This window comes from Colobus angolensis, unplaced genomic scaffold (genome assembly GCF_000951035.1).
Source record: "Colobus angolensis palliatus isolate OR3802 unplaced genomic scaffold, Cang.pa_1.0 Scaffold251, whole genome shotgun sequence".
Taxonomy (NCBI): domain Eukaryota; kingdom Metazoa; phylum Chordata; class Mammalia; order Primates; family Cercopithecidae; genus Colobus; species Colobus angolensis.
Window position 1 is genome coordinate 499,105 of NW_012115722.1, and position 10,569 is coordinate 509,673.

Below are 10,569 nucleotides of genomic sequence, written 5' to 3' on the forward strand. Positions count from 1 at the left end.
TAAAGACACATGCACATGTATGTTTATTGCGGCACTATTCACAATAGCAAAGACTTGGAACCAACCCAAATGTCCATCAATGATAGACTGGATTAAGAAAATGTGGCACATATACACCATGGAATACTATGCAGCCATAAAAAAGGATGAGTTCAGGTCCTTTGTAGGGACATGGATGAAGCTGGAAACCATCATTCTGAGCAAACTATCGCAAGGACAGAAAGCCAGACACCGCATGTTCTCACTCATAGGTGGGAATTGAACAATGAGAACACTTGGAGGCAGGGTGGGGAACATCACACACCAGGGCCCGTTGTGGGGTGGGGGGACAGGGGAGGGATAGCACTAAGAGAAATAGAGAAATATCTAACGTAAATGACGAGTTAACGGGTGCAGCGCACCAACATGGCACATGTATACATATGCAACAAACTTGCACATTGTGCACATGTACCCTAGAAATTAAAGTATAATAAAAAAAAGAAAAAAGAAAATGGACTACTACAAACAAATAACTAAAACAACCCCTTTCCCCCCAAAAAAAAAGAATTACCATAAGATCTAGAAATTACCCCCCTCCGGATATATACCCAAAAGAATTGGAAATAGATGTGCAAACAAAAACATGTACACAAATGTCCATAGCAGCACTGTTCATAGCAGCCAAAAGCCAGAAAACGTTGCTGTTTTGCGCCTGTACACAAGGGGCCTGGGAAATGGAGACCCTGGCTGGGTTACTGCCTCCCAGAGTGAACTCTACACTATGGCAGAAAAAGTCCAACTTTTTGGTGGACAGGTAACTGCTCTCTGCCTCAAGCACTTAGGGCAGTGTTACTCATTAATATTAATATTTTAACTGTAATTGTTTTCTAATTCAACCTTCCAATTGTACAAATGAGATGCAGGGAGATGAGTGCAAGATTACGGCTAGTCAGTGACAGCACTAGAATTGGAACAGAACCCTCTTGGCCTCTGACCCACCCTGGGAGCCAGGAGAAGGAAGAAGTTCCGACTCAGGGCTATTTGCTTCAGATAGGCAGGGACTTTGGAAACTTCATTCCCCAAGTCTTAGGAAGCCAACATTTCACGGCTGCTGATAATTTTGTAGGATGGAAGAAGGTCAGCTTTGCTCTTCTCCTGGGTTCTGGAATCTTCCTAACCTGCTCTGCTCACCTGGAGCCCCAGCCCACTGTCACCCCTGCCCTCATCTCCAGACTCTTCTTCCAGAAAGTAAGAGTCACAGCAGGTACCACTCTGGGCGGAGGCCCATGATCTCCAGGTGGGAGGAGGTGACTACCTGTCCCTGCTCGGAAGCTGTTAAAAAGAACACCTTCTTCTTGCCATGACCCCATGGCCCACTCTGCCTCCAGCCTGGGGTGGGTAAGGCATGTCCCTTGTTGTCTTGGGCTCACCTCAGCTCCTCCCTTGCCATACAGGCCTTGGGTGGCCTGAGCAGGTACACACAGGCTGTGCAGCCTGAGAGACAGCAAGGTGGGGCAGGTGGTGGCATGGGAGTAAGGTGAATGCTGTGTGTTACCTGGGCAAGTCACTTCCCTCTCTCGGCTTCCACTTCTCCAGTGCCACCTGTTCTGCCTGGTTTGTGGGGCTGTAGAGGGTGGGGTAAAAATCTGCAGGCATGACAATGTCTTGCACAGTGGATGCTTGTTGATTTTTCAACCTCTCCTACTAAATTCCATCTTCTTTTCGTAACAGTAATTGGATTTGTGTGGGAGAATTACCTAACACTCCCCCACTGTGTGTAGTCTTGAAGGACTGTCAATCAAGTTTCCACACCCCTTCCCTGCCCAATCGGTGCATACATGACTCCAGATCAACCAATCGGAATCTTCCCTGGGACTTTGAATCTTGAGTGAAGTCACAGAGGACGGGAGAAAAAGAGAGAACAGCTGGAGTTGTTTCTTCCCAGCAGGGTGGCCTGATCCCACCCACTTGTACACACACACGTGTGCACACTCACGCACATAGATACACTCACACTGTCACACACATTCACAGACACACTCACACACACAGGTACACACTCACATGCTCACACACACAGTCACACACATATTGTCTCTCACACACCATCACACTCACACATTCACACACTCACATGCTCGATAACACACACACTCACACTCACACAATCACACATGCTCACAAGCTCACTCACATGCTCACACACACACTGTCTCACATACACACTCTCACACACACATACTCGCACACACACTCTCACATACACACACTATCACACACTCGCACATACACACATTTACACTGACATCTGAGTCCTACAGTACTTGCAAATCCTCCCTAAGGATTTGCTTGTTTCTTCAATGAGGCCATTAGCCCCTTAAGGGATGACCTCTTATAATTCTGGATTTTTCTTTTCCCCAGCTAGGCTTGCAAAGCAGGGATGGAGGGATGGAGCGCCAGCTTCTGTGTCAAGCAGAGCGGGCTGCACTCCCAGCGCCCCAGTGCCTCTGGCTCTTGAGGCTTGTTCCTCATCTCTAGCTCCACAGAGTTGTCCTGAGGCTCACAATGGGACTACATCAATAAATTACCTATTGCATTAAAATGAGTTGTTATTATTATCACAATTGTTATAGACACTTAAACCTGAAGGCAAATAAATGATTTTTAGCTGCAAAATGGGTCCTGTTCTTTTGGGGGGATGGCTGGCATCAAGGAAGGTTTTGCTCCGAGAAGTAGCTTTTAGGTCCTGAACTCAGATCCCCCTGATGATTTCTCAGCACCCACCATATGCCAGGAGTCACTCTGGGTGCTTTTAAATAAATTTTCTGGAAGCCATAAGGTCTAAACAATAATAATTTCCTTTCAGTTCCTATTTTTTCTCAAGAACTAGGAGTGTAGCCGAGTGAACCCCTTTTCTAGAAGGGTGTGGTTATCAACTATTTTTCTGGTGGAACTCCTTCATTCTCATGAGGGCATATCCTCAGACTTTTAGGGTGGGCTTGTAAAGTGAAGGAAGCCTCGAATTCTGGCTGTTAAGCCAGTCTCCACAGTTCACGCCTGTAATCCCAACACTTCGGGAGGCTGAGGCAGGTGGATCACCTGAGGTCAGGAGTTGGAGACCAGCCTGACCAACATGGTGAAACTCTAAAAAAATACAAAAATTAGCCAGTTGTGGTGGTGCATGCCTGCAATCCCAGCTACTCAGGAGACTGACGCAGGAGAATCATGTGAACCCAGGAGATGGAGGATGCAGTGAATGGAGATCACACCACTGCACTTCAGCATGGGCAACAGAGCAAGACTCTGTCTCAAAACAAAAACAAACAAACAAACAAAATCTGTCTGCCTTCTGGGCAGGGGAGCACCACACATTGTCATCAGATGCCCCTGACAGGCAGCCCCGTTGATCTCCTCCGGGAACAGCCAAAGCTGAGGATGGGAACGCAGCCCCGGGTCAGGTACCTCAATTCAGTGAGCTGCTGGCCTTGCTGGAGCCCCCAGGGGCTGGTTCCCACCCACCCAGAGGAGTGTGACAGGGACCTAGGGCATGGAGGGGGAGTCAGAGCTGTGGCAGGCGGGAAGATAGTTTCCCAAACAGAAGGGCTCTAGGCAGAAACTGACCTGGACATCTGTATCTCCCCTGCCCCAGATCTGCTCTCCCCTCTTCTCCCACTGCTTCGTGGCCCAGGAGGCTCATCCCTGGAAAGAATCAGAGTTCCCATGCCTCCTCCCACCCCAACTCCCCACACAGCTTACAGGAGAGCCAGCAGGGGGCCCTGATAAGAGAGTTGAGGGAGGCAGAGAGGAAGGAGGAAAGCCAGCGGGTGTCTATTCCCGGGCTCCCTCCTTCTGGGGCACCCAGGACAGGCTGTGGCCTCAGCAGATGGCTCTAGGTGGCCCCCTCTATCCGCCTGTCTCTTCTGGATTCTGATAACTGCTCCCTCCCCTTGTTGCTTTAGGTCTAGAGGGGAGCAATGGTTCTGCTGTCATTGGTTTCCCTGCTTCCTGCCCACATCTTCGTAAACAGTGCCTTTTGAAAGCCTCCTCGAATGATCCTGTCTCCTGCTGAGGGCATGACTGCAAGACATAGCCAGCCCTCTACAATGTTCTCCATCAGCCCCCAGAATGGAGCATCCCCTCCATCCTCATCAGAGAAGTGGCTATGAAGTACGCCCACTTGGAATGGGCTTGGAGGGAGACTAGGAACCTCCCGTCTGCCACGTGGCCAGGGACTCCAGGAGTTCAAGGAAAGCCCGCCTCACGAGAAGCTGATAACCATTCCATCTATTTTTCTTTTCTTTTCTTTTTTAAGAGGAAGGGTCTTGCTCTGTCACACAGGCTGCAGTGCAGTGGCATGGTCATAGCTCACTGCAGCCTCAATCCCCTGGGCTCAAGCAATCCTCCTGCCTCATCCTCCCAAAGTACTGGGATTGCAGGCATGAGCCACAGCACCCAGCCCAACCATAGATCTTTCTAGTTAAGATTCTGGAGGTATTTCAGCGACAGTGAATGCTGGGGAAGGGAGAGAGAGAGAGAGAGAGAGGCAGAGATGGGACAGGGTAGGAAAAAGGCTGAAAGAGGCAACTAACCCTTACCTAATCTTCTTACCACCCTGGGGAATTCTCTCCATTTCCAAGCGATCATAAAATACTCACCTAATTTAGGAGGAGATGGTGACACGATGTTTCTCCATGGGCACTTTGCACAAGACAGTTCTCATGATAAGTCGTAGAGGATTTAAAAGGTTGCTGACATTTTCCGTTATGTATCTTTTCATTAGAGGTAACTATCACTTTAAGCAAATTGTTTCAGGGCCTGGAATGCTGCAATAAGTGATCTAATTATTGTAGGTTGTAATTTAGGAAGGTTCATTATGTCACAGACATCATGACTCCTGGGTATTACTAAAGGACTCATTTGTAGCCCTTGAAATGATTTTCTCATGAACACATATAATGTCACCCATAGGACGAGTGTGGAGTCTTAAGATGATTTGATATATATAAAACTTCAGCTTTCTTGGGGACTAGATTTTGAGACAGTCACAAGCAAATGACCAGATAGGATACTAGATTTATGCCTGGTTAAAGGAAAACCCAGTTCTGACTTGAGCAACACTGGACCCTTCAACTCTGTTACCTAACATCAAATAAATCACTTACGATGAAAGTGACATTAAATGATAACCAAGAAGCTTATTAGGTCTAAATAATCTCCATCCTTTAGAGGTAGAATACACCAGAAATGGCTGGCTTTGAGTTTTATTTATTTATTTATTTTGGATCTCACTGTCACCCAAGCTGGAGTGCAATGGTATAATCATGGCTCACTGCAACCCTAAACTCCCTGGCTCAGGTAAACTTCCAACCCCAGTCTCCCGTGTAGCTGAAGCTACAGGTGCACTATCATGACTGGGTAACTTTTGTACATTTTGTAGAGATAGGGTTTTGCCATGTTTCCCAGGTTGATCTCAAACTCCTGGGCTCAAGTGATCTTCCCGCCTTGACTTCCAAAAGTTCAGGGATTGCAGGCATGAGCCATCAAGCCCAACCAGCTTTGAGTTTTTGTTATTTTCTTCTGTATCCTCTATCCCCCAAAGAAAGCACACCTGTGATATCCACATTCACAAAAATAAAGCATGCTTTTGACTTAACCACCAGGTTGTAATTTGTGTTACCATGGCGAGGCAGAGGCTATCTTGTTGCTGTCCACCTATATTTTCCCCTTTTCCTCCTGGGCACCAAGCTAGACTATATTTTCCAGCATCCCTTGCAATTAGGGAGCCATGTGACTGCGTTCTGACCAATGGCACGTAGGCAGAATGAGTGCATCACTGCCAGTCTTCCCATCAAACCTCACCACAATACTCCAGCATTCTCTTCCTGCCACCTGTTGTCAGAATGCAAAGATCCAGTGGGAGCTCAGCAGGTACAGGGGATGGTGGAGCCACCAGATGGAAGGAACCTGACTGATGCTGAATATCTGGGGGAGCAGAGTCCCTCCTACTCACTATCAGTAGGACAGTGACATGAAGAAACACTAAACTTTGTGCATCTAAAGCCACTGGGCATTGTGAACTATATTTTCCAGCAGTATTTATACCCTTGACTAACGTCTCCATGTCCAGGGGATTCTCCATTAAATCAGTGTTTCTCAACCCCACCAGCCAAGACCTTGCGTGGCTCTACTTTCTGTAGTTTATAAAAGCAAGGGATTTCTTTTACAGTCTTCCCAATATTTTTAAAAGAATTACAGAAAATGTATGAACTTCCCAAACTTTCAACTTACAAACATTCACAGACTTGAATGAAGCTGAGCATCAGAGTCAAAACATGTCAGATCTGCTCTCCACGAACAATGGTTGTTTATATGGTGCCAGAAAATTGAGTTTCTTTGTTTCTGATTAGATCTGAACCGATCGCTGGGATTAGAAGGATTCAGTGTTCTGATTGGCCAGGCTTGGGCTACATGCCCATCCCTAGAGCTAAGAGGGTAGCCAATTCTCCCAAACAAAATGGCCTGGGAGTGGAGAAGGGATGTTTTCTCCATGGAAACCAAGAGATTGCTATCAAAAGAAAGGGGGAATGGATGCTGGGCAGAGAAAAACTAGAGATATCAATTACATGCACATTCAGATGAGGAAACCAAGAAAAAACCTCTAGGGATTGTGTCAAAATCAAACAGCTTAGGAAGGACAATAGAATAAACCATCCTCTGCTATTTCAGCTTTCTCCCCATCACCCCATGGTAGCTCAGGACAGCATGTTCATGGGGCATCTGATTTTGGTGCAATAACCCCCAATTGCCAGCAACTATAGATAATTACAACCACGGAGGAACCATGTTCTCTAATGCACGGACCATAAACCCATCAGTTGTCCTGAGCCTGCAGAGGGATTTATAAAAGGCCATTCATCTAATTAATAATTGGTCTGCTTCCAACTTAAGTGGTTTGGTACTGTTAACTGGAAGTATGTTTTTAATGTAAGGAACTTGCTCCCATTAGCTGTCTTCTCTTTTGAAAATATGACCAAGTAAAAGGCTGAGATTTCACAAGCTGAGAGAATCACCTGGCATTAGCCGGCCTCTTAAGAGTTTACCTGTGCAGCCAAGTTTATTTCCAACACCAGGCTCCAGAGGACAAAATGCATCTTTCACGGAACAGACATTGAGGGAGAATCCCACAGATGATGCTGGATTTTTTGCAATGGTTTCTGTTCCAGGCCTGCCTACACATCAGAGGCCAGGTGTGGAGTAAGGTCCCCTGAGCGACACTTCCTGGGTGACAGCATTGCCTGCGTGGATGAATAGAACACTTATCTCCTTTGTGCTTCTTAATGCAGAAAACGTTTCTTGCAGATGGAATTTTTGGGAGGCATTTGTGTCTTGGTTTATTGAATGTTTTGATGGTCTCAAGGGATAATTTGGTTAGGCTCTTTTCCGCTTGCCAGTTAACCTGCTGAATGCCTTGCAGTTAGGAATGAAATGAATCCTTTTTTCCTTGGGGAACAATGGCAGTAATTCGCTTCACCGGTCTTGCTCTTGGTGATACTTTCAAAAGATCCTCAAGAATATTCTTCTGGGCCAGATGTAAACCCGAATTCCTCCAGCTGATTGTGATTTTAGAATCTGAGTTCTTGAAATGTTCCATTTGGTCCAAAGGTTGCATCAGTTGTTTGATCTGATAAATTGAAACAAAAGGAAAAAAACTTTTTAAATCCTCCTAGGATTTTTCCAGACTTTCTCTGCTTTTGCCAGGCTGTGACCTAATCCTAGAAACCTCTTCAGGACTGTTTGGGCCTAGTTAGAGTTATTTAAGGCAGGCCGGCTGCGTACTTTGCAACGTGGCACTCAACACCCATCAATAATCAGCTGCCTGGGCCCTAGACGCTTATATTTAAATAGCAGCTGCACTTTAGGACCTCAAGTTTGTTTCATCCATCCTATAAACATTTGGAAGTTTCAAGAAAGCCCCTTTGCACGGGGAGAGTAGAGCTGGTTTGGGAGAATCAATTCGGATAAATCACTTCTCTAAATGTGAACCGGCTTTATAAAGATGTTAAGCACATTAGACATTTTCCCTCAAACATCCGGCTGTTTCTTCTAACTGTTTCCAGAGAACCTAGACAGAACCAGACATGCTCCAAGAGAAAAGGTTCCAGCATCACTGAAAAAGAAAAACAATCCATCCCCTTGCCCCAGCTGGAGGGGCCCAGTGTTTTCCATGGCTCCTTCCATGGGGTGGCTGATACACCTGCACAGATGTGCTGTCTGCAGAGGGGTATATGCACCTCTTTTTGCAGCTGGATTGCCCATCACTCCATTCCGCCCACTCTTGCTTGTCTGCACTCAGACCCAGATGTAAAACAGATTACAGTTTCTGTATTTTTAAAGAAAGAAAACAAAAACACTTGTGTCTCTTCAGCATTCCCCTGCAGTGAAACCAAGCAGGTTAAAGAGAACCCATGGGAGAATGTAGCCCAGAGAGTCGGTGCCCGACAGCTCGCTTAGGTGATGACGGCTCTGCAGGGCTGGGAACATCTGGAGTGTGGAGACGAGGTTTGTCTCTCCTCGAGCTGGAAAAACACACTCAGCTGAGCAGGCTGCCAGAGACCTAGGGGAAGGCTCTGAACTTCCCAGTTCACCCCAGCCTCCCGAGGTTAATATTTCAAGGGCAAGGACTTCATTTGAACACCATGTTCTGTCATAAGCTCTTTGCTGAATAACTCACTTGATGCCTTTTAGCAATTTTGAGGCCAGGGGCAGAAGAAGTCCTGCAAACAAATGATAGTAAATCATAAAGCAATGATTCTACACATACGGGATATCATCTACTGGGACAAATGCTTCCAAACCCATTTTCATATGATCCCTTCACTAAAGCTACCCCAAAAGACAGGACAGTGACTGGCATCCCCATTTCCCCATTTTATGGATGAGAAAACTAACTGGCATACAGAGGTTTCTCTTTTTCTTTGTTTGTTTGTTTGTTTGTTTGTTTTGTGAGACAGTGTCTCACTGTCATCCAGGCTGGAATGCAGTGGCACAACCACGGCTCTCAGCAGCCTTGTCCTCCTGGTCTCAAGCAATCTTTCACCTCAACGTCCCAAGTAGCTGGGACTACAGGTGCATGCCATCATGCCTGGCTAACTTTGTGTATGGGTATGGAGACAGGGTTTCACTATGTTGCCCAGGCTGGTCTCAAATTCCTGAGCTCAAACAATCCTCCTACCTCGGCCTCCCAAAATGCTGGCACCCACCAATGTCTACACTCTCCTCCCCTTCCTGGGTACACAGCCACCCTTACAGTCATATGTGGCCATATGACTGAGTTCTGGTCAATGGAAGGTGAACAGAAGTGAATGTGCACCATGTCTAGGGCTCCCATAGCTAATCCTCACTTTTACTCAATGTACCAGCAGAATGACTAAGAAGGGCTGAGTTTCAGCATCGAAGGAACTTAGATCTCTGAATCATTGCATGGAGGAATGATGTGCATTAATCAAAAACATCTGTTTTGGATCACGAATTAGAAATAAATGTATATTACATTAAGCCATTGAAATTAGGAGCTATCTTTTAAAAGTTAGCCTGCCTCTGACCAATGCAGACTCTAATTATGGCAAACTCTAAGGCAGTGACTTAGCCAAGGTCACACAGGAATTCAGGCTTCGACAGCTCTCACCATTCAAAGTCTATTAAAGATACTGTCCACCTGTATGTGAAGTATAATAAGCTCTCCAAAGTTGACTGGCTAGCTGGTTGGCTGGATAGGCTGGTGAATGAATGGGTGGATGGATGGATGGATGGATGGATGGATGTGTGGGCAATGACCTTGTGGTCACTTACAGACTAAACTGCCATCAAGTTACAGAGAAAGAACCAGAAAGTATTTGTTTATCTTGAAAGGTGGGAAGAAGCAATGCGATCAACCCAAAGTTCTCAGAGAGATGGGCAATCCCATTCAAGGTTGTGAGGCTGAGCAAGGGCCTCCCAGAGCACAGAGCATCGTGAAATCACTAGGGAAATTAACTACACAGACTCACAGAGCTCCTGATTCATTTCTACAGTGGCTGTGTAGCTCAAGACAAGAAGACTAAAGACAAACACGTCCAGATAGTGGAGGCTGGATCTTGCTAGATGGGGGCCAGCCAAATAAGAATAGGGTGTGTTTATCAAAAAAATAGGGGGTTTAATGCCAGGCATGGTGGCTTATCCCTGTAATCCCAGCACTTTGAGAGGCTGAAGTGGGCAGATCACTTGGGCCCAGGAATTCAAGACCGGTCTGGGCAACATAATGAGACCCTGCCTCTACAAATAATAGAAAAATTACCCAAGCATGGTGGCATGCCCCCGTAGTCCCTGCTACTCGGGAGGCTGAGGTGGGAAGATTGCGTGAGCCTGGAAGGTTGAGGCTGCAGAGAGCTGTGATTTCACCATTGCACTCCAGCCTGGGTGACAGAGTGAGACCCTGAAAAAAAAAAAGGAAAGAAAGGAAAAGAAGAAAGAAGAAAGAGAGAAGGAAGAAAGGAAGGAAGGAAGGAAGGAAGGAAGGAAGGAAGGAAGGAAGGAAGGAAGGAAGGAAGG

General features: G+C 46.4%; 1 long non-coding RNA gene across 1 annotated transcript in view; it reads left to right on the top strand.

Annotated features, from left to right (window-relative positions):
* The window catches only part of LOC105514929, a 27,018-nt gene extending 24,360 nt beyond the window's left edge, over positions 1 to 2,658 (top strand). The window contains exons 2-3 of the long non-coding RNA XR_001002237.1: positions 1,109 to 1,230; positions 2,404 to 2,658. This is a non-coding gene — a long non-coding RNA (uncharacterized LOC105514929). The remainder of the gene's footprint in view (positions 1 to 1,108; positions 1,231 to 2,403) is intronic.
* The last annotated feature ends 7,911 nt before the right edge of the window (positions 2,659 to 10,569 follow it).